At 39.5% G+C, this 27,614-nt stretch overlaps 1 pseudogene across 1 annotated transcript in view; it reads right to left on the bottom strand.

The window, feature by feature from the left end:
* The window catches only part of LOC149197299 (uncharacterized), a 289,735-nt pseudogene that overhangs the window by 177,304 nt on the left and 84,817 nt on the right, over positions 1 to 27,614 (bottom strand). Inside the window, exons 5-6 of the transcript XR_016254749.1 lie at positions 12,390 to 12,593; positions 8,728 to 8,971 (exon numbers count right to left, since the gene is read on the bottom strand). The product of XR_016254749.1 is annotated as an uncharacterized LOC149197299 (transcript). The remainder of the gene's footprint in view (positions 1 to 8,727; positions 8,972 to 12,389; positions 12,594 to 27,614) is intronic.

The following is a 27,614-nucleotide window of genomic DNA, read 5'->3' on the forward strand; positions in this document are numbered from 1 at the left end:
ATCTGGTTTATTTCATCTACTTGTTTAATTACTGAACAAGTTATTTAACCATATAAACACTGAAATAAACACAACGCAGTCTCAACCATCTACAAATCATCAACTGAAAGAATACACAAACACATAAGGGACACCGTTATTTTTGGACAATTGTCCTCGGAAAAACCCAACTTGGGAAAACCAGTGCAGCTTTTCTTGAGTACAACTAGGTGCCAAACTAGTTCACCCGACAGAGAAATCAATCTGGCAGTAGTACCTCTCTTCGGAAGCAGATATTCGACAAGTCTTCTCCATGAAAACTCTCCAACGCCTCTCTGACGCACTGCGTCAGCCATCCTGGCCTCTACATCAGCTCTCTGATGCTCTACGGAGGCTCTCTGGCCCTCTGCATCACTTCTGCAGGCTCTACATCACTCACGTAGGCCCTCTGGCCCTCTGCGCAGCTTCTATTGGCTCTGTCTGCCTCTCTGCTATGCACTCACTGCCACTTGCTGCAACTCTGATCACTGATTCAATTTCTCTTAGCAAACCTCGATCAGAAAATCGAACTGACTGATCAATCTGGTGTCTCTCCAACTGACCCTCAAGCCTCCTCTTATACTTTTTTTGTTGAGTCTTCAACAGCCGAGATTACATCTCTAATCAATAGCTATGATTAGATTTGGCTTGATCCATGTCATTTAGAACCTTCTCACCTAGTTTTATATTAATACCCATTAATATTTTTATTTTTCTAAGTTTAGACTTAGGAACCCATTAAAAATATTAATTATTTTAATATCTCTCTAACCAGGTGGAGTTTCCCCAAACAATTTTTGGGTCTTGGAGATCTCATGTGCTTTAGCCTCTCCACAAATTTTCATGGCTAGAGCACATCCGATGCTACCCCAAATCAACACTCCCTCTTAGCGAGGAATGTGCTCTAGTAATGGTCCATCACTGAACATCACTTTGATCATCCCACACCAGTACCTGTGTTGATGTTTGGCCTTATTGCCCAACATCCTCAGCATTGTTGCGTCGTGTACTGGCCCATGGCTCTGCCGCTGCCACTACTACATCTATATGGCAGCTCCTCTGCATCCGTGTTGTTCAATTGTGGAATTGAGGCTTCTGTGATCCATCCCAGTCAAATATAGTTGTTAGCCAGTTTGGTTGCCCAGGTCAATATGGCCATTGCCTGGTCAAATTTAGCCATTGGATGTTCTGCTCTATCTATTTATCATGCAGCCAGGATCTGATTCTTCAACTTGTCCTGACGATGAACCACACTCGTTGGTTCGAAACGCGTCGACAAATGCATTCTAATGTGATCTGTGTTGTTGTTGGTCCTTTCTCCCAATACTACATCTGCACTGCAGCCCTCTCTCATCATGCTGCATCTTGCTGCCCATAGCACTACCACTGCTACTGTTGCACTGCAACACAGTTACTGAGATGATGGTAGTTGATCTACCCAACTACTTACATCCTTGTCAGGCTAGAAACCCTTCTGATGTGGAAGCTCTCTCTGCTGCTATCCTATGCTCCCTCTGCTGCCTTTGCGCTACTGCAACAATTTTGTGCCTCTCGCACTGCTGCAACCCTCTCTGCGCTGCCAGGGACAACTGCACTCTAGCACTCTTCTGTCACTCCATCTGCATCTTGCTTCTACTGACATCCGTCATCCTGCTATTGTCATTCGGGGCTCCCGTAGCCGAATATGATCCAAGAGTTTGGATACCTCCTAGGATCCTGCCCCTACATCTTCTATAGTCATCCTGATTACAGATCGATGTCTCCCCACCTCTTCTCTAGAGGTACATGAGTCCTCATGGCACAATCGTTATCATCCTCTACCTCCTTCTCCGCCTTAACTGGCACTGCCTTGGAGTCAGAAGCCTCTCCCTTATTCTTCTTCCTGGGACACTAGGTTGCATAATGGCCTAGCTCCCCACAGTTGAAGCACTTAATCTTGGAGATATCCTTCTTTTTCCTCTTCCCTTGCTGCCCCGCAGATGTCAAAGCCGCACCCTCTTCCTCCTCTTTCTTGACCCGGGCTCCTTTGTTGCTACTTCCTGCATTGGTCAGCCCTCTGATCTCTTCTTGGCGAAGAGTTGCCCATAATTCTTCCCAATCTCGAAGATTCGCTCTGCCCAAAATGCTTTCGGCGAATGTCTCCCAGTCCTCAGAAACTGCGTTCAGGGCAGTCCTCACCATTAACTCCTGACCCAGCGTGGGCCCTATGGAAGCAAGTTGGTCCCGAATCTCCTGCAACCTACTGAGGAAGTGATCTATTTGCTCCCCCTTTTGCATCTGATACGACCGCAGCTGATTCTCCAGTAGCATCTTCCTCTGCACGGAAGTGCCCTGATACAATGTCGTCAAGGTATCCCACATTTCCTTTGTCGTATTCTTCTCGGCAATATGTTGAACTACATGATCCTTGACCCCATCAAGGATTATGCACTTTGCCTTGGCCATCGCATCCTCATACTTTTCGCTATCAGTTGGGTCGACTGGAATAGCCATGGTTCTCAAGGCAAAGGCCTTGATGCGATGTCTATCCAGAACAGACAGGATCCTGGCCTTCCAGATGACAAAGTTGGATGCTTCGTCCAACTTGTCCTGATCCCTCAATCTATTCATTGCCATCTCTGCTCTTCTTTTCGACTCCTCTGAGTCTCTACTTCCCTCCTAAAATTTCTTTCTTCGACTCCCTCTGAGTCTCTACTTCCCTACTGGAAGTTCTCTTCTAGACTCCCTCTGAGTCTCAATTTCCCCACTGCAAATCCTTCTGCCAACAGTCAAGTTGTACCTCTGCGATCCCCTTTGCTCCTGCAACACTGATTTGGATTTCTTGGCTAGAAATCCGCTTACGGAGCGACTCCCTCTACTTTGGTTCTATCCCGTTAGGTACTATTCTGTCTCAACAGCAATAGAACCCCACCAGCTTCACACTCCACAATCTTCCCACAGCTTCCTATGCCCCAGCAACTGAAGAAACTGAGCCTCTTGGCTCTGCGCAATCCAAGAAAGGCTGAATTGCTCTTTTGGCCAACTGCGTCACTCCTACATATCATCAACTGAAAGAATAGACAAACACACAAGGGACATTGTTATTTTTGGACAATTGTCCCCGAAAAAACCCAACTTGGGAAAACTGGTGCAGCAGTTTTGAGGGTTTTATTATTAAGCAGCTTTTCTTGAGTACAACTGGGTGCCAAACTGGCTCACTCGACAGAGAAATCAATTACCTCCCTTCAGAAGCAGATATTCGGTAATTCTGCTCCACGAAAACTCTCCAACGCCTCTCTAAGGCACTACGTCAGCCCTCCTGGCCTCTACATCAACTTGAAACCCTTTGCGTCAACCCTCTGATGCTCTGCGCAGTCTCTCTGGCCCTTTGCATCACTCACGCAGGCCTGTGGCCCTCTGCATAGCTTCTGTTGGCTTTGTGTCTGCCTCTCTACCTCTGCACTGGTCTTCCAGCACTATCTCTGCCTCTCTATTATGCACTCACTGCCCTTCGCTGCAACTCTGATCACTGGTTCGATTTCTCTTAACAAACCCCGCTCTAGAAAATCGAACTAACTGATCAATCTGTTGTGTCTCCAACTGACCCTCAAGCCTCCTCTTATACTTTTTCTGTTGAGTCTTCAATAGCCAAGATTACATCTCTAATCAACGGCTAAGATTAGATTTGGCTTGATCCATGTCATTTAGATCCTTCCCACCCAGTTTTATATTAATACCCATTAATAATTTTATTTTCCTAAGTTGAGACTTAGGAACCTTGTTAATTTTAGGTATGTTTTATGCTTAGAGTAATTTATTTCAATTTTCACAGATAGATCAATATCTTTTCCAGATTAGAAATCACATCAGCATAATAGTAAATTGCAGATAGAACATAAACATAAATCGCAAAAGACAAGCCAAGACACGAGAACACAAGATGTGGCGCTAGCCAGGGACAAACCCCAATGTGGGGAAACCCTTGATCAATTCTTCTTATATGTTCTTCAATAGTTCAGCAGAGAAATAGAGATAGTACATTTACAACAGAAGTCAACACTTTGACTTATCTAAATAAGAGCATAGATCATCTCTAAGAAGATGATACATGAGGTAGTTGAACTCAGTTGAAGACATGCTGCTTCAACTGATTCTCCAAGGTGACTCCATCACCATGCTGCACCTATCATTGTGTTGCTCCTCATCATCATGCTGCACCTCACTGTGTTGCACCATGCTGCACCCATCATCACTATGTTGCATCTCATCATGCTTCACTAATCATGACTGTACCCATCACTGTACTGCTGAGCTCTTCATTGCACTATGCTGCACTATACTTGCAGCTCCCATTGTTGTACCAATGCTGCACCATGTACCATTGCTGCACCATGTACTTGCTGCACCAAGTACCATTGCTGCTATGTCAAGCCACCAATTTGGCTCCCACAGACTGCCCAACAATCTGATCCAAACTGACCCAAAGAACGGATCCAACACACATCACAATTGTTGCTCCAAGTCTGTTCTATTGCAGTCCCTGGTTAGGGCATGTGCATGCTGCAACAACCCTTAAATACCTACACAAACAGTCTCCCTTTTGCTGTGGCCAAGGCAAGGAAGGTTCCTCCTTACGTGAGTTGCTATTATGGTCTTTTGTAGCCCCTAACACCTCCACGTTGGCCTGTTTTGCAGTGGCTAGGCCTGTGGCCTACCACAAACCTTCGTTGCCTCCTACAGCCCACTCAATACACCTTACGTTGCCCTCCAAACTGCTCATAGGGCTTGCAGCTTACCCACAGCAGCCTACACTGCCCTTCACCAAAAGTTTAGCACTCAAGAACACCTCCACACTGGCTGAAACAGTCTACCCTTATCTCGGCCCTCTAGGGAGTTACCTCGGCCTCCCTTACAGCAAACTCGGCCCTAAAACAAACCTCTTTCTCCCACGCAGGATTGCCTCTACTTGCTGCAGCTAGGGCATGATAGACCTACGGCTAGGGCAGCGTGTATAGGCCTTAGATCTCCCTTGCTAAGACTGTGGTTTGACATCCTTTAGACAACCAGGTGAGGGAGCCTCTTTACTGCCTCTTTTCCAGCGTCTAAGGGTTGTCTCAAACAACGTATAGATTAGGGCATGACTGTGATTAGCTAGGGCATCATAAGACTGTGTTTAGGCTTCAAGCTAAAGCTCCTTTCTTTCTGCGTCTAGGGCTTCCTCCTCTTAGACTTCTCTTCCACTAAAACCCAAAACAAGTGGAGAGAAATCAAGAGTGAAGTGTGCGTTGAAATGACTATCAAGTCACCTCCTTTTATACTAAAACGTTGAGCACATGTGGGGGTTATTTAGTTGCTGGCCGACCTTGACGAATTGTCCCATAACACAAATAAATTCATATCTCCATGAATACTTATCAGAATCGGATGATCTTTAGATCATTCCTACACCTCTTGATGAGAAAGGTCCAAGAAAAATATCAGCTGCCATAAATAAGATGACCCACATGGAGTTTGGCCATAGTTGCCAATTTTAACAAACCCATTAAAAATATTAATTATTTTAATATCTCTCTAACAGGGTGGAGTTTCCCCAAACCATTTATGAGTCTTGGAGATCTCATGTGCTTTAGCGGCTAGCCTCTCCACCAATTTTCATGGCTAGAGCACATCCGATGCTACCCCAAATCAACAGCTGTAGCATACTGGAGTTATTGTTGAGGATCCATTCCCTATGAACGTGTATATTGTAGCCTTCTCCAATGGATGGAAATTTCCAAAAATGGAAAGGTCGGGAATTTGTAGAACCATACTCACAGTTTTCAGATAAAGTTGCATCAGGATATGGTGGCAGTTTCAAAGTTTTCTGAAGAATGATTTTGGTAGCTACATGCATGACACTAATATTGCATGTACAATTCACCAGCAGGCAGAATTGGAGGATAGCCCCAGTTTTCATGAGCTTCAGCTGATTCCTCAGACTTTTCCTCAAGACAGTCCTTAGTTCATTAAAGGAGCCCACTTTGGGAGAATGATGTTATTCTAATGGACGTCTTAATGCTTGGATTCTAACCCTAAAATTCAAGTCTGTTATCACCAAGCTTGTGTTGTTAAACAGGTACATTCTCTGATGGGCAGATCAAATTCACTGCTTGGGGATTATGCGATGTACATTTACAAGGCCATAACATAACAAGCAACAGAAGACAAATGAGTTTAGTATGCAGTCTGTATATTAAGCTCTCTAGGTATCAAAAATAAACATATGGTCATTGCTTACTATATCGGTCTATCAGCTTTTATTCCAAGATCAGGCCTTGGCAAAACACTTTTGTCGAAGCAAGCAGTAACCAAGCTACTCTCTAAATGGGCATGCATTCTGTTAACGGAATAATCTAAAGCAGTATAAAGCTGCTGATGTTGGTAGGCTGATGCTAATAGTAGGACAGCTGTAATGTACAGAGCATACTACCAGCTGGTGGCAAGTTTATGTTATGGCAATTTGGAGCATGCTGACAGTAATGGAGATTGAGTACTTTCTATCTTCGAAGCCCTCTTACCATGCTTGATATGTTGGAATTGTGTTGATCAACATAGCGGTGGTTTTTGGCCATCGTGGAATCGAATTCAGTTACAATCCTCCCAACCTATGCCAAGAATTTTGTGGGTCAACAGGTCTAACGTTCAGGGATGCTTTATATATCACTTCCAAAAGCAATCACATGCCTACTCCTGATACGATAGTTCAGGCACTCCAATATTTGAAGACAGCTTTACAGGCCATGTCAGTGAAGGTCATCGAGGTTCCAGGCGTAGAAGCTGATGATGTGATTGGGACACTGGCTCTAAATGGAGTAGCTGCTGGTTTGAAGGTGCGGGTTGTGTCACCAGATAAAGAAGAAGCGCAGAGAATAAATACTACAGCCATTTTGCTGATTTGTCCGACCGAATAAAAATGGATTGTTACATTGCTAGCTCGGATCCAAGCTAGCTGTCTGATTGAAAATCCATTTAAAAAAAAGCAACTCATTCTTCCAGAATGCAGACATATATCCCAACAATTGCTATGCTGCAACAAAAAAAGATAAACAGTATGCCAGGTCTAGTCTTGAGCAAATAATCTCCAGCAGTGCTATTGAGTAAAGAGTCAGTGTACAGATTAAACATTCAAACTCACGATGCCGGGTTTATACTTCATGGAATTAGCAGAGGGGCACGTGAGATTACCTGGTTCTGATTCGTGGAAAATTGAGAATTTATTTATAAAAATAAAAAAAATAAAAAAACATGGGTTCGCAGGCATGCAAAACCTACTAAACATAGAAATATCTCACACGTCTATGAAACGACCCTCATTAAACTCGATTTTCAGTGTGGAGTCTAAATATGTAACCAGCTCTGACATGCAACCCTGGGTAAAAATAGCCTTGTCTGGCATGTCACTCGAAAGTAGCTCATTAGAATCTTAAGCTTGCAAGGATCTCAAATGTACTATCACAACTGACATGCAAGGCTGCAGGCCATGTCTCATAAAAATAGGGGCACTGCTAAAAGTAGCAACTCTCTCCAGTCTGACAAAAATCTGTGCAAAATCTGTATCTAAACAACAATAACATCACCGAATCAATACTATAGCTGAACCCCATTGGAACCAACCCATGGCTCAAGAAAAACTGTATCTGAATATGTCTCTAAACCTCCAGCCTAATGAAATGTGCTGGCCATTAACTCTCTAAATTTGCAAGGGGGCAAATCTAGGGATTAACACTACTGTTGTGGAAAAGCAAAGATGATCTGATCCAGATTCTGTCCCCAAGTCTGTTGATCATCTCAAGGGGCTTGATTCCAAATTCACTGTTCTCTGCAAGGTGGTATTTTGTCTCAGCTTCAAACTTTGCAAGTTTGCAGTACCAGTGCTGTAAAAGAGGAAGGGATCGAGTTCGTGGGTTCTGCTACTTCAAAGGGTACTAGCTCTAATCCCATCATCGAGGATGAGAAGGATGGACTGGAGCCCTGCTTCAGGGAGGACAGAGATGTTTCTCATCTGGGTGGCTCCTCCCTTGGGCCTTCTTGATAAGAGTTTCCTGTTCATGTCCTTCGTTCATGTTTACACTGCTATGTATATAGTTTATTTTTTACCAGTCTGGTCAGTTTGTCTTTTACCAGTCCTTTTGCTTTTTTAGACAATGGCCATAACAGCAGACTTTTGCAGACTTTGTGGTTCCTTTTGACTCAACGGATGATCTTGAATCTGAGGTCTGGTTTCCATTTTGGCAGACCTCAGCCTCTTTGGACTGTACTTTTATCTATATAATATACTTTTTGCCAGCTTACAATAAAGATGGAAAAAAGAAGCACATTTGATACACCAAAGAAAATCATGAAAACAAAGTATAGCAACAATGCTAACATTAAAAGAATGCCTGCATTGCTATTAGGCTCTTTTGCTTAAGATTATCTTATGGCACTTATAGGAGTAGCATGACTATATGGAGCTCTAACACTATTCTTTGATGTGTGGGACTCTATCAAATGTACTGTCCATGTTTTCAACATTAAACCTCTCTTTCATAATACAATGCCAAACCGTTTCTTTCTATAAATTGCTTTGCAAACATAGTATCTTCCAAGATATGTATTTTTTAATTTCTCTCAACTACATACTTAAGAAATCGTTAGTTTGTTATTTTATGCTTATTTTCAATTGCATCATGAAATATACAAAGGGCATACCTGTCCTGAAAGACAAAGCAGTAACAGCCCCTCTTGTTGAATGCATAAATGTCACTATCTCTTCGTCATATCGTAGATTATGGACATGGATTTTGCCATCTGAGCAACCAATTCCAACCACATCTAGAGCTGGAGATGAGACGCAGCATCGAATGGAAGATCCCCAGCCCTTAAACTCATAAAGCTTTTTACGTGTATTCACATTCCAAAGTTGCAAGGTACCTTCTTCACTCCCAATAAGGACCTGTACTTGGAAAAAATTTCAGTCAGATGAACAGAATAGTTTCACCAGGTATGCCAAAAATTGGAGAAGAACAAATAAGAGAAAATAAGAACCTATGTTTATTAAAGGCCAAACCAGGAGCACCCTTTAATCAGCAGTAACATAATGGGAGCACCATAAGTGATAAAGGAGTCACTTCCACATGGTAGAGTCGACAGCAAACTCCGTAGAACTAATAGTTGCTTACATGATTGAAAGATGCCTTTGATGGAATGTAGAATGGGAATTTATGGTCTTATAAGTGGCTACCCTGGTTGAACGAACAAAGTTTGTTCTTCAAGTTAAATACTCCAGAAGACTTGGAATATGTAGATCTCCATATAGGACACAAGAATATATATTAAAATGTATGAATGAGAATGATGTTACAAATGAGAGTGAGGGGCCTGCTTATATACTAGGCAGGTGCCTCTTCATGGAAAGTCATGTCCCATTTAGACATGCCTCTTCAACACTAATTACTAATTAACTAATCATTATTACAATTATCATCATTATTTATATTTAATATATTTTATTCATAACATTGTCTTCCTCTTCAAAAAGCTTTGTCCTCAAAGCTTGCTGATGAAAAGGCTTGATCTCTTTTTTTGTTTCGAATGTCTTCTCGTCTCAAAACTGTCATCTTCGTTGATATAAGTTGATATGATCCTTGGAGTGATATTTAAAATTGTCGCAAGGAGAAAGGATCTGACCATTCTAAATTAATCTTTTATGGAATCTTTCGATTACTAGAAACTTGTGATGAATCGTTATCACTGCACTGAATTGTGCACACTTCAGTGTCCTTCTGAACATAAGTTTGTTGTTTTTGTTTTGAGAGATACATATATGCAGACTGATTGGAATGTCTACTTTTGTGATTCGAATGTAGATAAGGAGTTGGTCTTTCCCTTATCATGTGTGTGGCAAGATTGAGAGTTACATCAAGTTCTGATGTCGTCAAGTTGGTTACAAAATCTTCACTTGGGTTTTTCATCATTTTAACTGCAACTTCTGAGTATGCCCTTACTTTAGTTTGGTTTGGGTTTGTCTGAGTTGTGAGATTAATGCTATCTATGTTTGTTCCCATTTCTTCGACTTGGATTGTTGCGTCTAAGGACTTTAATACTTCTTTCATGAGTAATTCTTCTAACTTGTCTTTAAATGATTGCTTATCATCCTTAAGTTTCTTAATTTGAGTGAGTAGACTTTGATTATGGTTTCTCATATGTAAAAGTTCTTTGGTTTCTAATTCATCAACATTATTTTCAATGTCATGACTTTAAGCTTCTCATCTTTTAGATCTCTGATTTGTTCCAATAACTTTTGGTTTGGACCTTTTAAGCGCAAATTTTCTTCTTCCTTCTTTGATAGAATCTCGTTGAATTTCTTCTCGACACGTCCCTTTTCTTCTTCTAATTTTTTCTTTCATTCCTTGGACTTCTTGACCTTCACAAGTAATTTTTGGCTATGGTCCCTGGGATGCAAATTTTCCTCGCCTTTTTCTGTTAATTTTTGTTCCAGTTTTGCAAGTTTTTCCTCTCATTCTGTCATTTGCATCAATACATCATCTTGACATTCTTCTACATTAAATAATTTTCCACATGTTAGACAACATAATTCGCAATTTTTATGATTCCAAAGATATTCAATGTATGTTATACAAAACGAACATTTAGCCCAAAATAATGATTGTTGTGTGGAACTCATCTTGACTTCCTTCATCATTTTTGAATTGGACTCCATTTGTTCGTTGAATATTAATTATTTTGTGTTCGTCAAAGAACTTAGGGTTTGTAAATAACCCCTTTTTTTCTTAATTTGTATAATTGTATTTTTTTAAACTAAATAATATTCTTTTAACTAATTTTTTTATCATTTTTATTTTTATTTTTTTTATCTTTACTGGTTATTTATTAGTTTTTTTTTTCATGTTTTTTTAATAACTTTTTTTGTAAGCTTGGTAGGGCTACATCTTCATCATGTCCAACTTCTCACCCCAATCAAAGGGGATAGCACAAGATTTCCGGTTCGGTGAAACTTCATTTCCACGGCCATTGCTAACTGAGCTACCCCAAGCGGACTTTTTTTAATAATTTTATTTATAATTTCTTTCCAATTTTTTTTAATCTTTTTTCCCTTTATAATTTTTAATAGATATAATCTCTTCTCTTTTTTTAACCTTTAATATTTTTGTTCTTTTACTTTCTTTTTTTTATTATTATTTTTTTTAAATGGTCAAAGACCTGGCGATAAATGGACACTCTCCCACTATATAGCGAAACGCTTCAATTACGAGGACAATCAAGTTGACGACGAGTTGATGGCCAAAGGTCGGGATCGGCCAATGTGGCTCTGATACCAAATGGAATGAACAAAGTTCTTTCTTCAAGTTAAATACTCCAGAAGACTTGGAATATGTAGATCTCCATTTACGATACAAGAATATATATTAAAAATGTATGAATGAGAATGATGTTACAAATGAGAGTGAGGAGCGTGCTTATATACTAAGCAGGGGCCTCTTCATGGAAAGTCATGTCCCATTTAGACATGCCTCTTCAACACTAATTACTAATTAATTAATCATTATTACAATTATCATCATTATTTATATTTAATATATTTCATTCATAACACTGGTCTAAAGGTTATATTATTGGAAAAGAAACTCCTTTCCAGTGGGGTAGGGCTTAGTTATCCCTTGGAGCACTCACTAGTTTAAGGGTTCTACAACCAAATTTAGGCCATGTTTAGTGACCTTTTGTAGTTAGGAAAACCCTAGTTATAGACTATATTAAGGCCTCTCTTTGAAGAACATATTTTACCATACTGTCTGGATTACCCATTCTGATGGCAAATTAAGGTCCTCCACACCATCAGGAATGTAGTATACCAGCAAGTTGTGACTTGTGTCGTGATCAGGCTTGTACTAACACTGAGACCTAGGTTCAAACACCAACAAATGGGTGTGGATGAGATCAGGTGCAAGTCCTGGGTGCCTTTGATGACAATAAAACACCCCTGATAGCATGGCCACTTAACCAAACGGCAGCTGTAAGCAGCATTTTAAAAATGAATTATAAAAGGTCCTTTACATCATAACTGACCCTTGTATATTTTAAGGCTAATTTGAAAGCTGAGCTAGTAATGAACTTTTGACCCTAGAAGCCTCTATAACAGTAAATTATGCTTTTCAGGCATTATATTGCCTGCAGATCAACTGATTCGTATATTCACCTCCACCATACATACAAACAACAGATGCATCTAACAATTATTGTTCTACATAGCTTCCAAATTAACACAAAGTTGACACATCTTTCATATTAATAAAGAGCCTAACTAAACAAAAACAAGGAATACACAAACATGAAGAATGATAGAAATTCGCTACCTTGTTTAGGTAAGTGTCTGGATGCATGATACAACTTGGAGAAAACTTCTCCCCAAGTTGTATTTGTCCAATTGGTGGTTTGTTTTGATTCACTTCTGCAACAGCCCATATAAAAAGGCATCCTTCTAAGTCAACACTTAAAACATGTTGCCCAAAAGAAAGAAGCAATGTAACTTTTGCCTTGTGTCCACTCCATGTAGCCACCTGCTCAAAGAAGCGTTATGCTCGTAATTAGACTTTATTCAAGAATCGAAAATCTTTGCTCTAAGTTTAATAAAATGCATTCACCTGCTTTACAATTCAAAATATTTTCAAATTTGAGCTTCAAAACTGCCCTCAGCATGAAATAGGATAAGTCTACTAAGTATTATTTTCTCATCTTTTTACATTACCAAATGCTGAAAAGATTTAATAATATCTAAGGTTTAAAGAAAATGAGAGTAAACAGTATAAAATGACTCAATTTACAACAAAAGGTCATTGAAATTTCAAATCATCCAAAAACTAAATCTTCTTCTCAAGTGTCTGCTATTAAAAAAATTGTAAACAAACAATATTTGCAACAAATACCCACTCTCATATAAGATAAATAAATCCAACAAATCATTTAATGAATGGGCAGATTGGTATAACAGGTGCAAAATTATTCATAGAAAATATCAGGATGCAACAAAAAGGAAGGAAGCTTCAACTGCTAAGGTTTCAATCTATGTTGCATGAATTTCCAGAATGAAGGAACCAGGGGGAGGCAGAAGTGGAACAAGCATTTGGAATGGCTCCAGCACACTGTTAAAACTGTACCTTGGATAGGTGTCTCCACATAGACCTTGTGTCCAGGCATGCAGAAGATATCTTGAAAATTTACTTATTTCGGCATTTTTAATTCTTCCTAAGTCCAAAATTAGGAAAAGCATGATAATTAATTTAATTAGTTATTAACTTATTATTGGCTTTGTAACTCAGATTTCTAAAGTCCTTAACTTTGGAAATTAGTATTTCCATTTGACAAAATCAAAGTACAAGATCAAATTTTGTCCTTTGATCTTTTCTTTGAAGATCTGAAGGAAAGAGAAATTATAAATTACTGGAATGAATGGGTGAAGGACACATTAGAGACCACATCGAGTGAGAGACAAGAGGGCCAATTTGGTTGAGAAGAAGAAAGGTCAAGCAGCTGAGAAAAGGGGCCATCATTTTCAGAGAAAGAGGGGCCGTAACCTGGTCGTACTGGGCAACAAGAGGGGCCAAACCCTCAGCCATGTTTGCAGGAGAGAGAGGCTGAGCCCTGAGTTTCCTGCTGGAGGAGAGGAAAGCCCTGGTCATATTGGAGACGAGTATCCTGCTGGAGGAGAGGCCGAACCCTGAGCCGAGATCTGCTGAAGAAAAGGGGCCATACTCTGCTGGAGAGAGGCCATACTTCAGGCCATACCATTGCAGAAAAGAAACGGCTGATTTATGTGGCTGTTGACTGTACATTCTTTGGATTCGCTGCTGTAATTATTTCCTGAGCTTTTTCTTTGAAGCCCAACAAAATCCCTCTTTGCTGATTTTTCCCCACACTAAGGTTTTCCCAGGTAAAAGCTGTGTAAAAGTTTGTGTTTGGATTTCTTGTTTCCACTGTGCATAATTTGTTAGAAGCTTGACTGTGTTAATTGTGTGTAGATTTCAGATTTGAGTTTTCTGGGTTATGAGTAAAAATAAAATTCTGGGTACAAAAATTTACGGGCATGTTAATCATTTGCTGGGCTTACAGAAAACTAATACACACCCAAATCTTTCAGGGAAAGGTAGGTTGGGAATGGAAATATATAATAATATATATAAAAACAATATATATTTAAAAAATATATCAAAGAAAGGCAATGAAACAAACTGCAACCTACAATTATACAATCACTAGTGACAAGTCTCAGACAGTTACAATTTCAGGTTAGTCAAATCAAAGTTAACATTTGCAAAGGTAATAAGCCAGAACATTGAACATTTCATTCCAAGTCCATGAGAATTCACCGCAAGCTTATATACATGATTCACATTTAAGCTTAAAGTCCATCAGTCACACCTAGCTCTATACACAGGACTCCTCCCCATCAAATCATTCAAAGCAAATGCTGGTTGGTATCTCCATCAATAAAGATAATTAAAAAATTCAAGCAAACTCTACACACTTCTTAAGGGTGAGGTGAGCCTTGTGGGATATCAATATGAATTTTCTAACCCAATTTTTAAAAAGTACCATTATTATAGTGCACAAATAGTTGCATGGTTGCAACTATCCTCGAGCCGAGTCATACAAAGAGGTTCCATCTACTCAAACATTTTTCCACCCAACCAGAAAGCTACAGTGCAAGGAACATCAGGGAGTCTCTGAGAAACCAAGGGTGGTGGGGGTGGTCCCCTAAACTACCTAAATTTCGCCCAGAACATGGGAACTGTTACTACTCAAACTAGCAGGGGACCTAAGAGAGATCCCTAAAGGGAAAATACTAGGCCAAAGGCAACAAATGGAGACTTAGCCCACTGTCACCTCAGCTAAGGCTCCCTTCACTGATGAGAAGAGTCTCTGTATGTATGGAGTCACCAATGAAGGATAAGTCAATGGTTATGAGTGACTCAAACAAACCCTTTCCCAGAAGAATTTGAGGGATGGATCTTGCTTGCTCTCTAGGCAAGGTACTATGTATTCTAGGAAGAGGAGGAGAGGATTTGAGGGTTAGGTTTATGGGATAAGACTTGTGAAGGACTTCCCCAATCCCTAAAATCCTTGTTAGAATTGGTAATCCTGGATGGTTCTTGAAAAATGGTCTTTCAAAGGAATGGGACCACACGGGGCCAAGTGGACTCAGTCTAGGGTATGAGGAAAGAATGTAGCAACCAATGATATTCTTACCCTAGATAAGGTGGGGAAAGGATCAAAGAAAGTATTTTCACTCAAATATGTTGTTTTGACCCTATGGGGTACTAGCCTTGGGGATCTCATAGAGCTAGGGTTTGGCTATTTTTCCCAACTCCACTGTCGAAATGTCTTCAAAATTAGAGGACAAGCCAGCACAGGAGACCCTAGGAGATCGAATTTTTTTGATGGCTAGCTTGTCGAGAAATTGATGCCCTAGGTACCCCAATTTGGCTAGACCTGGGAGGAGGTGAAAGAATATGGTTTTTAGTGACCACCCTTGGTAGATCAATGCCTTAATATTTGGGAGAATGGAGTCTATGATGAGTATGAGTAGGATTTCTTGGTTCCCAGTCAAGGAGGCCTCAAGATCACTTCATTAGCCTTCTAGGTCAAGAGGAAGCAACCTTGCAGCTTTTATACTTCGATGTGCAAAAGGAATGGCTTATCAAGGTCAAATTCTTTGATAGAATTACCCCTAGGAGATTTTGCTCATATTACATGGCCCATACATTGAGAGATGCTATAATAGAGACAAATTCCACAAATTTAAGCAGTAAATGTATGCAGCAATTAGCCCTAGAACAACATATATCCTAGTCCAACGTATATGACAAAAGTAAACAAGAATAACATTAAAAAGCACGTACTTACATGTAATAGAGTATATCCAACCATTCACAATTGACAATAGAGAAGCTCCAAGAGAAGATAGACCAATATCCACACATCAAAACTCATCCATAAAGCTCCAATTCATCCTCTAGAAAAAGTGCGAAAATCTCAAGAGAGATAAGAGATCCAAACCAAAGTCATGATGAGCAAATGAGCTCATTTCACTTGTATTTAAACACAACTTAGGAGTTCGAATTAGCCTCCTTGGCCTGCATAAGCCCCAAAAATAAAAGAATGATCTAATAATACAACTTTTGGTGACAAGCCCGCCAAACTAGCTCATAAAAAAATGGTAAGCCTCTCAAGAGGTCAAATAATAATCTATGCATGTCGTAGGGCCCTCTAAGAGGCATAATGAGGTCCATGGGTGCCACAATGAAGAATAGGACCCTCAAAAGCAGTGGACAAAGGGGTTAGCCCCTTGTAATGACCTGTGGTGCTCCAAATGACATGTGGGGGTACACAAGTGTCCTCATGGGTCTCCAAACAAATCGAAGATGCCTGTAGGTGATACCACATCATCGTGTAAGTCCTAGATCATCTGCCAAGTGTACGATGTAGATTTGGGGCCGACTAGGCATGATGGATCAGGTACATCCTCCTCATCCAATAAGTGAGCCACGAGCAATGTCTGAATGGTTGTGGGGATCCATGGAGTGTAATCTATTGTTGTAGAGGCCCATGGCTCTCAACGCTCACCCTACATGTGCCAATGTAGCCCTCTGGAAGATTAGGACCCCGTATAGGGAGAACCAAACCCAAAATGGAAACCATTTGCAATCCTGCATAAGATCCAATGCGTCCCTAGCCTTCCAGTACAACAAGTCATTAGAGAAATCAAGTAAATGAGCTTACCTAATCATGGACCATAGGTGGGGACTTCATAATGGTCTGCCCTTCCATAATGGGCTTCGGGATGTGCCAATGTCTCCTAAACTCCAAATGGGGTTAACCAAGTACCCTATTAGGTGGTTTCTACTTCTAAAGGGGATAATATTCAAGGTACATCCTTCAAAAAGTGGTGGCATGTGAAAGATATGATGAATGAAGTAGGGGATGAGAAGGGGCAGCGCTGGGTCATACGCTGGGGTACAAGGGTAGCTAGTAAGAGGGAAGCCCACAATTGGATTTATAATGTATAGGAGGGAGTAATTGTGGTATATGAGGTACCCCGCCTTGGTTTTTCCACCCTTCTTTTATGCCTTTTGTCTTTTTATGATTTTCTTTGATTAACTGCTCAGGGCTCAAGGGGTTAGAGCATGATGTATAAGATATAGTAGTGAGTTCCCCCCTTTAAGGTGGGGCGGTTCATCGGCCACCAGGGGTTGGGACAATCATGGGTTCCTATATGATGAAGAGGGCTCATAGAACCTATAAGAACCAGGGTGATGGCCATGATGATGGCGTAGAGCTCATGTATTGCCTTTTTCCCATGTGTTGAATGTATTTGTCCCGGCCATCTTTTGCATTTTGTGGTACATTTTCCTGTTGAATGTGGTCATATATGCTTTTAACTTTCTTTTCAGTTGCATCAACCTCTGGGCTTCATTCCAGGCCATGACCCAAGGTGTGGACCCAATGGACGAATGTGGACCTAGGTGGGAGAAATGATGAATGGAGTAACAATGAATGGAAAGATGGTAATACAAGTGGATAAGGGAGTGGGACCATGCAACCCAAATCAGCGTTTCCCATGAAATACCATCCCTAGAGCCAAATGGTCAGTAAAAGAGATCCCACAGGACTAGAATCCAAGGTTAATACCTAAAAGGGGTCTAGGGGGCAAGGGCACAAACCTAGCCATTCTTTCCGCCGAATCCCCCCATTAATCCATGCCCATAAGTGTCCATGATAAGCAAACTACAATACTCAATTTCCAAATGACAAGGCATACCTTTAGGTTCGGGAGGCCCACCTTCAAACATACGATCATGGCAGATGGGCAAGGGACCACATGGCTGGCTCAGGTGGCAGAGAAATGGCACAATGAGCTAGTTGGTGGCTACAAGGGGTTGTTGGTTGCCGGCTGAGGACCATCTTGGAGAAAGAAAAAGAAAACTCCTAGGGATATTACCCACAAAATTGTGGGTAATAGGAACAATACCCTAAAAGTTTCCAATGGCATCCCCAAGCATCATAAAACATTTCCGAGGAGTCCAAGTTCCCTGAAATGCTAAATTGGCCAGAATGTGTGTTTACCAGATAGGGACAGATCCATGTACAACACAGGTTTCACTTTAGCCTCCAAACACGAATGAAGAAACCAAGAGGGGAGCTAATCGCTAGCCTGTTAAGACATGGATTCAAAAACATACTAATAGGCTTAGAAATGTAAACTAGTCAAATGCTCTCAAAGAAACCCAACAATCAACTACAAGAAAATTGCCTGTGCCAACAAGTCCAACAGAACTCCCACCGCTATTGTGAAGCAATCATACACACCTATTACCCATTGAGTAAATTCCCCTAACAGGATTTGCCATGCAGTATGCACAACAATTGCTCAAAACAGCCCACGCTGTGTAGTGACTCCCATCAGCACCCCATTATACAGTTGTCTCCAAAAATATTACCAAGATATGTAGTGCGCAAGAAGCACATCACGCTTTTCATGCAGTGCTTTATGAAAGTAACCTTCCATAATCAAATGCATAGTGTGTCTACAATGTGCCACGATCACCTCGTGTGTTCTACCGATAATCCAAAATCTCAAAGTCCCCAAGTGTAGTTTCAACTTTCATCCATTCACATTGCACTCATTCAATGACACTCAATATAGATATACACGACCAAATATAATAAAATTATAAAAGAACTTTATTTTTTTTCAAAAAATAACTAATCCTTAGGTATTACAAAATTATTTTCTCAAGTTTCAATATAAACACAATAGAAGGTCACGAAGCTTTAAGGATTAATTAATAAATCTCCAACAATAAATAATAAATATAAACCTTCATTTGCTTTTGGACTTGACAAGATGGGTCTTGTATATAGACTATAATCTTGATCCTGGAGTATAATTCTCTTTTTGTCTTCCCCACTCACCTGAGAAAAGAAATTTTAGAACATAAATCTGAGAAGCCATGTGAGACATAAATGGCCTTATGCACATTGTATCTGGTGTGCAATTGAACCATTTACGCCATCTCTGTTAAGTTTCGACCTTAAAATGCTCCATCAATTTTCCAATGTACTTTTCTATGCCATCATTTAACAAGACTAGTAGGTCCAGAACACAATATTCTAATAGTAGTCAGCCTGCTCTCAATTACCACAATCCAATATACATGGGGAAGATGTTTATAAAACCTGTAACATCCAGTCAGCAACTCCAATGGAGTGTTTTATAGCCTCTTTAGTCACAGCTAAAGAAATATGGACGTTTATACAAAATTGTTTGGATGCAATCAAGAGAGACCACATGACCTTTCTGTTTGGATATTTATCTAGTCATTTGTAATATACCTAGGGGGGATAGTATGGGGTACAGAGGGAGGTACCCAAGAAAATAATGTAATAATGGGATGGGCCATAGTAATAAATAAAGTGGTTAACACGTATCATGTAAAGGACCACAAGTAGTTAGCAATAATGTAATAAGTACATTGTATTAGATAGATGGTATTGAGGGAACCATGGTAATGACCCGTGGTATTGTATGTATGAAGCCTATATAGTGGCTAGAGACTCCCCATTGAGAGATGTCAAGGAATATTGTATGAACAAGCATATGGCTTGTGGAGTGTTCTCCTTCCTTAAGGAGTGATTGTATGGTGCTACCCTACCTCAAGGGTTTGATCAATAAAGAGAAGCATTTATATATTTCTATCTTATTATTTCTAGGTATATTTATATTTTCATATATTTCTAAGTCAGATCTATTACAAGTGATATCAGAGCCCTTTCTTGGGCAAAGCAGAAATTTCTTTTTATCTTTTGCAGGAACTTTTGGGGTGGCGAGTTTGCAGATTAGATCTGTACGTTCTAGTGCAAAATTTGCAGAATCTAATTGCAGATCTGGGTTGTTTGCAAAAAAATACCCAATTTGAAAAAAAAAAAAAAAAACGGCCAAATCAGTGTCTGAATGAGGGAGATATCGCTTGATTTAAAAATCAGCTGTGTTGTAGACATTTTTCAGGGCAGCGAGTTTACAGATCAGATCTGTACATTCTGGGGCAACATTTGCAGAATCTAATTGCAGATCTGGGTTCTTTGAGAAAAAATACCGAATTTGAAAAAAAAATCAGTCGAATCGGTGTCCGGATAAGGGAGATAGTGCTGATTTAAAATCAGCTCCTTTTTCAGAAATTTTTGTGACGGCATAACAGTTGCAGCACAAATCTGAAATTCCAGTGCCTAGATCGAGATTTCTATCACATGGGAAGCTACAGAATGGTCTTTCCATTTCCGAAAACAAGTCACAATAGGGATTCTGAGCAATATTGAATGAACTGTGGCCATTTTAAATTTTCGCCAAGTAAGTGATTTTTTTTCAAAACCCTCTTCATGGCTTCTAGCAATATGCTTTCAGGAAAAAATGATGGACCGACTATTGAAAATTTTATACAATATCAGAAGTGTGATAGGCCATTCTTTTGGAAGGACTCCATAGGGTATTATTTGAAAGATGAGGCTGCTATATTGTGGAAATCACTTGACAGTGAGTTTCTGAAGTTATGTAGTGCTAATGAAATTGAAAAACTATTGTTGAACAAATGGTCTCATACTAAAAAGAAGAAAACCAAAAAACCTACCAAAGATTTTGTTTTTATAGGGAAAGATAATGGTCCTACTATTGAAGAATTCATAAAAGATCTTAAGAAAAACCATCCGAAAAATTGGACAAGTTTACTATGGCTTACTTTGAAAGAAGAGGCTGCCATATGGAGGCACTCACTTGGCACCCAGCAGTTCAAATTTTCGGATGAAGAATTTGAAAAAGTCCTTTTAGACAAATGGTCTCATACTAGAAAATAGGGGAATGAAACATGTAAGGGGTTATTTTCTACTAGTATCTCCTTATTACAGGTTCATGGATATTCAAAAAGAGAAGATCATTGTGTCTATAAATCATAGTAATTTGGCGAAATGATTGCAAAATCCAGCTAAACGAATGGAGCACACACAAGTTAATAATGAGTAGGTGCAAGTTTATAAAGATTTGAAGATTTCTATGAACAAGTATGTATTGCATTCTGATTTTTATGCTTCAAATATGGCTAATGTGGATGTTGTTTTGGGATACCCTTGGATGGAATCTGTGGGTACTATCAATATTAATGTGCAGAAGAAATTCCTGAAGCTCTGGTATAAAAAAAAAACTTACATTACAAGATATTTCCATCAATAAAAAGGTAGAGTCAGGAGGCTGAAGCAAAAATGTTCCAGGGACTAACACATTAGATGATGAGCCCTTGATGTTCGACAATCAAACACAAACATCAAACCAAATATGAGAAAAACAGGTAGAGTCCAAGGAGGCCGAAGCAGAAATGTTACAGATACAGATACATCAGATGAGGAATCCGTCGTTGAAGTAATATTGAAAGATAAGCAACAACAACAGACGCCACAACATGTACCAGATAACAATCAGGCTCCATTAGGTGTTGAATTAACGAAAGATACACTGTTGGTTAAAACTTCAGCATATCACCACCCACATCACCCCGCAAGAAAACAACCAACAAGATGGCAATGAATTAGCAACAAGAACAACAGCCCCCGCATGACAAATAAAGAGGGGTGACGATCCACCCACAACACAACAACACAGAAGATCTGCCAAGGTCAACTTCCATCTCAAGCGAGCGAGGCACCAGCGAGATCAAGGGTTCACTTTTCTCTTGGATGGCTAGATGCACGTGCATGATACCAGTGGACTACTCTTTTGAGTAGATCTTATTATTTATGTTCTTCTTATGTTTCGGGGACAAAACATGTTTAAGGGGGGTGGAATGTATTATACCTGGGGGGGATAGTATGGAGTACAAAGGGAGGTACCCAAGGGAATAATGTAATAATGGAATAGGCCATAGTAATAAAAAAAGTGGTTAACACGTATCATGTAAGGGACCACAAGTAGTTAACAATAATGTATTAAGCCCATTGTATTAGATAGATGGTATTGAGGGAACCATGGTAATGACCCATGGTATTGTATGTATGAGGTCTATAGAGAGGCTAGAGACTCCCCATTGAGAGATGTCAAGGAATATTTTATGGACAAGCATATGGCTTGTGGAGTGTTCTCCTTCCTTAAAGAGTGATTATATAGTGTTACCCTACCTCAAGGGTTTGATCAATACATAGAAGCATTTATCTATTTCTATCTTATTATTTCTGGGTATATTTATATTTTCATGTATTTCTGGGTCAGATCTATTACATCATTCCACTTCAAATCGATTGTCCTCACTTTCAAATATTAGTCACTCGCAATCAGAAGGTTAAATGGGAAAGTGATATCTTTATGATATAAAACATAAGTTCATCCTCCTTTTCAGCATTTTAGCATGGCAACAAATAATCACATTGCTGCCATTATGTACAAACAAAATTGTCATGAATTGCCACAATTGATGTGAATGCCAAATGCCTTGGGTTATTCAAGAAAAAATAAAATACATGGCGCAAAGAAAACATGTCTCCCTGGGTTTACGAAGTCCTATATATAAAACATACATGATAATATATTGTATATTTGGTTATATTATGGGAAAGGCAATTAGTCAATCGAAATCCTTCTCCCTTTTATCATTTCCTATCCAATCTAACCCTATTTCAAAATTGAAAGTATTTTTGTTTTTGAGAAGTCAAGTTTTGTTTATCCCTTCCTTAGCACCACTAGGTATAATTACAACAGTAACTAAAAACACAATTGAATGTAGGCACCTAAGCATGAGACTTCAGCAGTAGCTAGCTTGGAATACCAACACCATCTTCTGAGCATGAAATCCAAATGATAGCTGAACTAGTCAATGATACCCCAATAGTGTTGTTGTCACCAGCCAGGATGGATATACCTTCACCAAAAATTTCCATTATGCTGTTATACCACGAACTCATGTCCCCTCTCAAATGGTAGGTTATGTAAAACTGTAACTACTAAACAAAAACTCTTTGGATCCTCCCATGTTGCATATGTTCATTTTTTGTTGCTCCGTGTGTTCTCCATCCACCATTAGTTTTTGTCATTTCTTACTTTTAGGGAATTTCTATTTTTTGCAAGTTCAATTTACAGACTAGAGATGATTGTTTGACGGGTCACTACTAATTAGCTATCAACTAGTTATTTACATATTAAACTGAGTGCTTTACATGTGTTGGCATGTGTTCAGAACATAGAGTAGTGTTTTGTGTGTGGCGACTGTTGAAGAATGAAGGGCAAGGATGTATGTTAGGATTCTTCTCTTCTTGATAACAATTTGTGATGCACTTTTACAATTATCTTAGCTTGATCTTCTTCTTATTATTATAGTGTGTGTTTCATCAAACTGCTACCAAAATCAAAAAGACAAGAACACAGATGTTGGCTCTCTACCAGGGCCAAAACCTCTCTCTCTTAGAGAGGAAAACCCTTTGGTAAGATTCTCTTATTGAAGCTTCGTATTGATCAATGCCAAACCCTAAACCCTTGACTAGGATGTCCTCCAAACACAAGTCAAGTCCTTCCTCTATTCTGCACTTTAATCCCTCGCACATAGACTTCCTCCTTCCGGCACTTTGCTCCCCAGCACTTCGTCCTCCTTCTTTGCTGCTTGTCTAGAGATAGACCTTGCTTATGTGAGCTTCTTGATGAGATATGTTTCTTCTTCTCTTAGAGATGTTCTCTACTTAAGGAGACACCCTTCTCTTGATTCAACGAGATACTTCTTGAGATATGTCTTCACACTGAAGTGACTGTACAGCAGCCCTAATTTTCCCACGTGTGGATGGTTCCCTTGGAGAATAAGGATCTTTTTATCTTTGATAGAGAGAGGGACTTCTTCGCTTGACTTGAGAGGCCTTGTAGGCCTAGTAACTAGCCCAAACACCAACGAAACTTGAACTGTGATACTACTGTTGTTGTACCTACAATCTGTCCTCCTCTTCGCACGTGTGACTGTTTCTAGCCCTAGAAACAGTCCTCTACCTTCGTTGAGCTTCCTCCTTCCTTCGCTGCACTTTTGGGGACCCTTTAGACTTGCTTCTCCTTCCTTTTCTCGGCTTATCTCTTCGTTGATTTCAGAGCTTCCTTCGTTGACTTTATGAGGGAGTGGACAACCTCTATATATTGTTGATTTGGGGTAGCATTGGATGTGCTCTAACCATGAAAATTGGTGGAGAGGCTAAAGCACATGAGATCTCCACGACCCAGAAATGGTATGGGCAAATTCTACCCGGTTGAGAAGATTTAAAATAATTAATATTTTTAATGGAGTTCCTAAGTCTAAACTTAGGAAAAATAAAATATTAATGGGTATTAATATAAAACTGGGTTAGAATGTTCTAAATGGATCAAGCCAAATCTAATCTTAGCCGTTGATTAGAGATGTAATCTCGGTCGTTTAAGGACCAACAGGAAAAGTATAAGAGGAGGCTTGAGGGTCAGTTGGAGAATACACCAGAGTGATTAGTCATTCGATTTCCTAGAGCAAGGTTTGCTAAGAAAAGTCAAATCAGTGATCAGTGTGCAGCGAGGGGCAGTTTGCAGTGATCAGAGATCAAAAGAGATTCTCAAGTTAATACACTCTGAGGGGCATGGTACTCCAGGATCAAGGAGTATTTATTTAAGTTAAGCTGTTCCAAGACTTGTGTAGAATATAATCTCTATCTTTTATCAGATAAATCTAATCTTTGCTTGTCTTGGTCCTGTATTGATCCTATATGTAGATGACCTTATCATTACAAGAAACTCTAACCCGCTCACATTATGGTGTAGGAAGAAATTGGCCAATGAATTTAACATAAAGGATATTGGTCTTTTGCACTAGTTTTTGAGACTAGAGGTTTGAGCAAGAGGTGCAAGCACATGGAAGAGCATTTCCAGCTATTGTTTTAATTTGGGCACATGGATGATTTCTTGGTTCAATAGAAAACACCGAGCAATTGCACTTGGTGCAATAGAATCAAAGTATACGATAGTTTCATTAGCTAGTTGTGAAGCTACTTGGCATCAGAAGTTGTTAGCAAAGTTGGCTGATGAGTCATTGGAATCCACCGTTATTTAATATGATAATTAGAGTTGAACCAAGCTCCTTGAGAGTCTAGACTTCCATGATTTCTACAGGCACATTGTATCCGGTATCATTTCCTAAGAGATAGTGTATAGAAGGGAGCAATGGTCCTAGAATACATTCCTATAGGTTCACGGGTAGCTGACATTCTAACAAAACTGCTAGCAAAGGAGAAGTTTGAGATGTCTAGAGAGAATATTGCCTTGGTAGAGAACATGATCCTCATAATGTGTTAGTATTTTATGTTGCTCCAAAGCATGTTCCTCTATAACTATCAGTTTTTGTCATTTCCTAGTTTTAACTTTTAGCGCTTTTCCATTTTTGGTAATTTTATCTATAGACTATAACTGAACTCGTTATTACTCATCAGTGAGTTCTTTGCATTTAAATAATGTGATAAGCACTTGGCATGTGCTTGCCAAATAGAGTGTGCTTGGGGTGTGTTGATGTGTGGTCAACAAATGGAGGAGTGTGCTTGGCAAGTGTTGGCATGTGTCTACCTATTCTTGACACATGTGGGGTGCATTCCTTGAGGAGTTACATAGAGAATAAAATGAGATAAGATAGTTTTATTAATAGGTTTATTAAAGTCCAACAAATGACCACAAAAGCACGTAATGGGACTATTACCACAAAATCCAGCAGCTTAACGCAAAGCCTCGCTAGGCATTCCATGTTAAGACTCTAGAGCAACAATGAGATCAGCGACCACTATCACCTTCGTAGTTGTCCTCTTACTATTTTATGGATAGATATTGTTCCCACAAGGGAGGCTTCCCGAACAAGTATTGGAGAATAAGCATGTTAGTGTTTGTAGCTCAGACAAGTATTTCCATGAGGGTGTCTAATTACGGAAATTGTCATTAAAAGTATCCAATGTTTTGTCAGAAGTTCACTTTATTAATTAATTAATAAAGTTGAACATACTTTTATTAAAGTGATTTTTAATTAATAAAGTGACTCAAGTGGGTCACTTAATAATTTCATAAAAAGAGAGCCATTGATCTCACAGTTAGATTTCAACCATTGAAGATTAGGTTTTTGGCTCATGTCAAAGTTTTAAACAAAAATAAGGCAGAGAGCAAAAACACACAGAGCATTCATTTCACAAATCACGTGAGTAAAAGAGGAAATCAGTGATCTGATTTCAGCCATTGATGAGAATTTCAAAGTGGTTCAGTAAGCAGAAGGTAGCCAGTCTTCAGCAAGGACAGGCAGCCAGTCAGCAGCAAGGAAAAGAGCAGTAATACGGCCCAGAAAAGCAGGTCATACAGCGATTTGTACAGATGCCATACAACCATACGGATTGGAGGGAAGGCTGCCTCGATTTCTGTGCAGACTGTAATTTTCAGGTTTGTTGTTCATTTGATTATCATTTTTCCCTGTAAGGGAGCTCTAGTAAATTCTGAAGATAATTATGAATGATGAACTAATCTAGAAGGGCAGAAATATTTGTGCACTGTGTGTAATTGCTTTTCTCATTTTTCCGCTACATGCAAAAGTTAATAATCCCAGCAAGTAACTATATCTGATCTGTTTGCTTAGATAGTTGGCTATAAGATATTTCAACATGCTATCACAGTTGCAACTCTGAGATAAAAGCAGATCTATAATTTTCAGGTTACTTCATCGAGCTTGAGAGATAAAGCTTAGGACATCCATGTTAGTAACCAGTGTGAAGGTTGGGGATCAACTTGATGGGGTTTCGAATTTTTTGCCATGGAAAACAAGAATCTCAGTGATCTTGAAGGAGCAATATTTGTGGAAAGTTGTGTCCAACCCTCCTCCAGCGTCAATGCAGACCTCAGGGAGCACACAGACACCAACAGTAGTAGACCCTGCAATGCAGGCAGTGTGGGAAAAGGACACAAAGGCACAAAGGGTCATCGTTTAAGCTATTGAGGATCATCTAATTCTGCCTGTTGCAGGAAAGACAGGATCCAAGGAGATGTTTGATGCCGCAATATCATTTTTTCAAAGTGATGACATGAGTCGGAAAATGATTCTCAAAACTAAGCTCAGAGAGTGCAGAATGAACCCTTTTGACAATGTGACTAGCTACCTTATGAGGATCACACATATCCTGTTGAAATTTGATAACTGCAAAAATAAATAAATAAATAAAATAAAATAAAAAAATACCTGCAATCTCAACCCGGTTTTAATTTCACCTTATCACTCCCATTCAGTTAAATGCCCTTTTCCATAAACATACATTCAACATATAGAATTCTGGAAATGAAATTTTCAGATTAAAACACATGGGACCATCAACACATGCTGAAAATAAATATGGACATAACCAGACCAGCAACACATAAAAATACACACAGATTTTTGGTCAACTTAGACCCGGGCAAAACCCCTTCAATCTTCTCTGGGGAAAACCTGTTAGAGAGCTCTTCAGATTTATTTATCTTTCAAGTTCAGGAAAAA

The sequence above is a fragment of the Pinus tabuliformis genome, chromosome 2_2 (genome assembly GCF_031772625.1).
Source record: "Pinus tabuliformis cultivar Carrire ecotype Pingquan chromosome 2_2, CPIR1, whole genome shotgun sequence".
Classification (NCBI taxonomy): Eukaryota; Viridiplantae; Streptophyta; class Pinopsida; order Pinales; family Pinaceae; genus Pinus; species Pinus tabuliformis.